The sequence below is a fragment of the Rosa rugosa genome, chromosome 3 (assembly GCF_958449725.1).
Source record: "Rosa rugosa chromosome 3, drRosRugo1.1, whole genome shotgun sequence".
NCBI lineage: Eukaryota > Viridiplantae > Streptophyta > Magnoliopsida > Rosales > Rosaceae > Rosa > Rosa rugosa.
The window spans coordinates 40931359-40938214 of record NC_084822.1 but is presented as its reverse complement, the minus strand read 5'-3'; positions in this window follow the sequence as shown (position 1 = coordinate 40938214).

Sequence of the window (6856 nt, the reverse complement as noted above, 5' to 3'; positions counted from 1 at the left end):
TCCAAAAATATCCCTGGGTGAATCTTTGTGTTTGCGATGGTTTCCCCTATCGACCTGGTTCTGATACATAGCCCACAAGCTCAAATACTCTGCCACTATTAGCTGGAAGAACTATAAAAAATAAATAAATAAATATGGAATTTCAAGCTGTTCTTCAGTCATGGGATGGTTCATGGTTGTAAGTTTCTGAGTTTATGATTGTTCAGGTGCTCATAGTTCAGTATTTGTGTCTTTAGTTCTTGTTGAAGAATACGAACTGACCTGTACGGAATTTTGAGTTTAGAAATGGTATTTTTATTCTCTTGCAGCATTATAATCTGACTACTGAATAAAAAAAGGATAAGTCCAGATGTTAATCGAAAAATATCCCTTCTCAGTCACTTTATTTTCCCCTGCTCTCTAATCTCTCTCTGCAACTCGATAGATTAGAACCCAGCACCAAGGCCAAAATTATGAATACAGATGTTCAAAATCAATCAATCTCACAATAACGATTCACCTAAAGTTCTCTTTTGTTGCTTTTCTAATGTTGGTCTTTGTTTGTGGCAAACAAATATGGAAAATTTGGTTGGAGCGTATAAGGCTTAGGCTGATTAAATCAGGGAGGGAGAGAAATTACATTAACTGTAGGATCATCAGCATACAGAACATGTTCTAGATTTCCCAATGTATGGTATGAAGTTAACCTTCATTCTTCGAAATCAAAATGCATAACCAAGCCCAGATGTGTACCCACATTTGAGACTCGAATTTTCAAATAAAAATCTTTTGTTTTCTAGGTTGTTCCTCTTCGATCTTTGAGTTTCAATCATAGTAAAAAACAACATGAAATCCATTGTGAGAGAAAAGGAGAGAAAAGATGTTTGGTTGTTTAATCACGAGACAAATCAAGATAGAGATTGACAATTAAAGGAAAATGATCTAATTGATGTAATTCTCAAATCAGGTAACAAAAGTCGTAGAAGCCAGATCAGAGAAATGGGAAGATGATGAGAAGGAAGAGAGGTTCCAGCGAGAGGAAGAGAGAAGAGAGATGGAAGGAGTCAGTTATGATTGTAAGGGTAATGTGGGAAACAAATATAAGGAGAACAAAAGAAATTATTAAACAAAGAAGAGGGAGTGTAGAATGTAATTTGAGGAGTGCAAATTTCACTCCCCTAAAGTTTATCGTCTCTTCTCAAAAAAATCATCCATTTATTATGGCAATCGATGGCAAGTGGGAGGTTGGGTACTCGATTTGGGTTTCAGACCCAAGATCTGGATACACGATTTTCTGGCTGGAGGCGAATTCTTGAGCGACGTCTTGGCAGTTTGGCAATAGAATAGGGGTTGGATGCTGGGGCAGACAAGTCCGCTGTGGTTGAACGGCTGTGCTGGGTAGCCGGGAGGTTTAAGTTGGAACATCAAGATGGGAGGGGATCGGTGAGGAGACTGGTGCTTCCTTGGTGGTAGGATCTGAAATGGGGCTGTCTGGGGATGATACTCGATGTTGATGGATGTTGGCTTTCCGGTGAATGGTTTGAACTCAGGTGGTTGTAACCAATATGGTGGTGGACTGGTGGTGGCGGGTTATTCCTTGGCCACGGGGCTTGTGGTTAAAGGTCGAATTTACCATCACTAAGAACCCAATTTTTAAAGTTCCATCTCCTTTAGCAAAAATGTCTAGTTGGAGGAACAGGAAAGGTTGGCGGATTTGTTAGGGGTACAAAGAGTGGATAAACATGATAAGTATTTGGGGTTACCGGTTGAGTTAAGTTATTCGAAAGAGGAGGCATTTGGGTACTTGACAGAAAGAGTGCAAAAACGGACACATGGATGGAGAGATAAACTTCTCAGTGCAGTAGGGAAGGAAATATTGATCACAGTTGTGGTATAGGCTATCCCGTCCTATGTAATGAATTGTTTCGAGTTACCGAAACATTTATGCAATGAGATTCATAGATTGATGGCTCAGTTTTGGTGGGGGGATGTGGAGGGTAAAGGGAAGATCCATTGGTTATCTTGGGATAAACTTTGTGTTTCGAAGAGGGAGGGTGGTTTAGGGTTTAGGGATATGCATGATTTTAATTTAGCCTTATTAGCTAAACAGGGTTGGCGCATCATCAAAAGACCAGACTTTTTGCTCTCAAGGCTATTAAAAGCTAAATACTTCCCCAATATAGGGTTTATGGATGCAAGGTTAGAGGCTGGAGCTTCATACACTTGGAGAAGTATATTGGCTGGTAGGCGAGTTTTGTGTACAGGAATGAGGGGTTCCAAGTTGGTAGTGGGCATGATATTTTTGTTTGGGATGATAAATGGCTTCCAGTGCCTTATAATTTCAAACCATTCTCTTTGCCAATGGAGGGACTCGAAGATTTGAAGGTGGTGGATTTGATCGATCCAGATGTTAAAGCCTGGCAGTTGGATTTGCTGCAGGAACTTTTTACACCTCAGGAGGTAGATGTCATTGCTAGTATACCTTTGAGTTTGAGACATACAGAAGATCGCTTGGTTTGGCATTTTGACAAAAAGGGCTGTTACAATGTTAAAAGTGGGTACTTTGCCTGGAGGGAAGCTAGAGAAGCTTCGTCAACTGCCTCTTCTTCTAGCAATGCGACTGGTGGGCAGTTGGGTAGGTATTGGGCTGCAGTGTGGAAGATGCATGTACCGGCTAAAGTCAAGGTTTTTGTCTAGAGGTTGTTGTGTGACATTCTACCAACTCGTACTGCTCTACTTCGTCTCAAGGTACATATTGTAGACTATAATTGTCTCTTTTGTAATTTAAAGGCAGAAGCTAGCTCCCCATAATCATCCTGCTCCAAATTTATGTGAATGGATGTGGTCTATGATTGATACGTTGTCTACTGAGGAGCAAGGCTTGTTTTGCACTTCTTTATGGGCCGTCTGGGCTGAAAGAAATAAGGTCTTGTGGCAGGGCCTGTGCTTAATCCAGCTTACTTGGCTCAGTGGGTTGGGCAATATTTGGAAGTTTTCCAAACATATCATTACAAGCCTAGTGTAAATCAGAAGCGTCTGAAGACAAAATGGGAATGCCCTTCAAGTGGGAGGATCAAAATTAATGTTGATGGGGCGTTTCGTATTGCAAATGATTGTGGAGGTATTGGGGTAGTCGTTAGAAATGATGCAGGTGTGGGAGTCGCAACTTTAGCTAGGCCTCATTTACATGCTCACTCCGCTTTGCATATGGAGGTTGAAGCGTGTAGAGCGGGTCTTTTACTTGGTGTCCACCAAGGTTGGACGGATGTTGATATTGAAAGTGACTCTATCCTATTGATTACTGCCCTGAGTAGGGATGAGGAGGATTTGTCTGAGGTGGGTCGTGTCTTGGAAGATTGTAAAGCTTACATGACGGTTTTTCAGTCTATCCAGGTTCGACACATATATAGAGAAGCAAATGGTGTAGCAGATCGCTTAACACACCTTGCTAGTGTTGGTTTACTTTATGATGTATGGTTAGATGAGACTCCTGCTATTATTCAGGATGTACTCTATGAGGATTATATTTGAGCTAGGGTTTAGGGGAATTGGTCATGTGTTTGTGCCAAATTTTTAGCATTATTCCTAACAACTATGTGATCTAATTTTGGTGTCTTTTGGTTCTCAACGTGATGGTGAATTTCATTTACATGTAGTCTGGCTGTTTTGGGACATGGTTTGGAAGGGGGTCAAAAGGTTCGTCTTGATGTTGGTGGCAAGTTTGTATCATAACATTTGGAATTGGTTACCTTTTATTGTAGTCTGCCGATATGGGCGTGAAGTTTGGTTAGGGGTTGGGCCATTTTGGCTTATAGATGTTATTAATAGTGACGGCCCATAACTATAGATCATGTTAGGAATATGTGTTGTAGTGTTGAGACCATAACCGATTATTCATTTTTTTGGTGATTAATGAATTCTCTCTCTCTTTTATTATTATTATTATTTTTTTTAAATCATTATTTTATTAAAAATAATAATATCAATGAATACTTAATTAAGGCAGCCGAAAGAAGAATTTAAAAGGAAAAAATGGTTTCATTGTACGGTGCGGAGCCAGTGCTGAAGTGATCTTCATCATTTATTCAAATTAAGATCCCTGTATGTATATGGAGATCGACCAAGTTCATGTTTCATGACTGCAAAACAAACAAGAGTCACCATCCATGTATATATATATGCCTATTCACCAGATAAGGATAACCTATAGTAATAATGGAGCACGGATATAATGGCGATTGTTTTGTTTACTTTAAAGTTCGGATACCGACAGTGACGGCGTCGTATAATAATCCGCCAAGAGTGGCTACAGAGACCCGCGGCCTATAACGACCGGAAAAACCAGACAAATGAATTGTAGTCAATTATTACATTTTTTATGATCTCTCAGCTATTAGTATACTTGTAGCTGGTACCCAGGGGCGGATCCAGAAATGTTTCTCAGGTAAGGCAAGACTCAAAGTAAATAGTAAGGATATATTCAGTAGTATATCCTACGAAGCTTGCCTATTTTGCCCGTTTCTGCCATATTTCTGCCATTTTCACATATATAGCTTGTCTATGCCAAACCTATTAAGGATATATTCAGTACCAAGCTTGCCTATTTTACCATATTCCTGCCCTATTTCTGCCATATTTCTGTCATTTTTGTTCTATTTCTGTCATTTTCACATAGCTTGTCTATACCAAATCTATGTAAACTCAAAAATCCAGTCTAGGCAAGTGCCTAAGCTGGGCTATATGTGCATCTGCCCCTGCTGGTACCTCTTCTCCCACTGGTCTTCACCTATGAAGCATGGATATTCCAAAAATCTGACTATGGTGTATCGTATCTGTATCGGATACGGATACGGGTTGATACGCGTTGGGTGCGTATCTGAGACCTTCAATACGTATTGTTGACTATGTAGTGGTGTTGACCATAGGGGATACGTCTTGGATACGCGCTGACCTATTTTTGGATACGTTTTGGGAGTATTCTTGACAAACGAAAATGTTCACCTGGTCAGTTGTTGACCAAGAAAATAATGCTCAATCACCCTTAGATGTAAATCTAATGGCAGAGAATTATTATTAAGTTGAGGTGTTTTGTTTTCCACCCTTGGATGTAAATCTAAGGATTATTGAGCATAAATTCTTTGGTTAGCAACTGACCAGGTGAACACTACTGTCTTGACAAATTGTTATCAATTAAAACCTAAAACATACCACAGCCGCCCCACTTGGAGTAGGGGTTGTTATTGATTGTTATTATAAATTGGTTTGAATTATAATCCCGTGGCAGCAACCATCTATTATTAAAGCTTGAAGGTCGTTTTGGAGTAGGGGTTGTTATTGTTTGTTATTATAAATCCCGTGGCAGCAACCATCTATTATAGTCTTATTTTTATTTATGTCGCTTGAACCATCATTTTGTATGCAATATTCATCAAATATATTTATTAACATTATATATATATATATATATATATATATATATATATATATATATATTACATATTATTTTAGAAAACGTATACGAAATGTATCGTATTCTATTTTTTTGAAAAAAAATCGTATCCACATATCGTATCGTATCACATCCCGTATCCCGTACGTGTCAGTGCATCATAGGTCTTCACTAGAATGCTGCATATATTATCACCACTACTCATTTTTTTACAGGGGGCCGGGGTTCTATGTCCTATTGTGATCTCTCTGTTGTGGTTAACACTTTACACTTAAATCTGGGGATTTTTAATTCCGAAACATATATTGGTTTTAACTTTTTTCCTGTTGGATCTGATATATGATACCCGGCCTGTATCTGTACCAAAAAGAAGAAGGGGAGGAATATAATACATGTGGATGAGTATATTGCCCAATATTAAAGGAGAATGATGGGTGTAAACATCAATGACCCTAACGTAATGTCTAGACTAGGTGACAATTTTATGATTGCGTCAACCGAAAATGATATATATTTGCATGTATGATAATCATACAATGATAACGTGCCCCAACTTAATACTTAACATTTTATTTTGAGCAGTCGTAAACAAAACTACGTTCCTCCCTCCCAGGGTCCCAGGAGAAGTAAAATCTCTTCACCTAAAACGATTTTGAAGTTATTATGTAATTAATTGTCAAAAAAAAAAAAGTTCTTAAGTAAGTATATTGACCATTGAATCAAATCCTCAGTCCACACATGAGGTGTCACAAATCTCAAATCCGTAGCCAAAAGATGAGGAGATGTCCAAATCCATACCCAAACAAAAAAGTCACTGTAAAAAAGGACATATGCAATGTGAGGCGAGGCCCTAAATATGCGTCATTGCAAACTTTGTTCCCACTTGAACTTGCAAAGTGAGAAAATAGTAATCATATAACTGTTGAAGAATGTTGACATTTAATGTGGCTTGTCAAACTAGGATTAGTTCTATAGTTATAATATGAGAGATTTTCTACTCCGAGTTAGAATAGGAATCCTTGTACTCCAAAATAATGTACTTTGTAATCCCTATATATATGGCTCCTATTATCAACGAATACACACAATTCTCTCTTTGTATCCAATTTCCTAAAACACGTTATCAGCACGAGCCCTAATCTTGAATCAAAAGCTAAAACTCTTTTCTTCTCTCTTCTTGCCGTGAAACCCTAGAACCCTACCCTAGGATCACCTCATGCGCGCCACCATCTCTGCACCGCCTCGTTAAGGTCGGTGTACCGATGATAAATGGGATATCCCTGGTTGGGAACGTTCCGCTAAATGTAAATTGTGTCGGGTGAGCGACCGTCAATTTTCATCGGAAGTAACGATGTCGGAGACATGTTGGTCAGTAGTTGTCGGTTGATGAGTGATGGTATGATTGCCTTGCAAGTTTGTTGGAGCAAG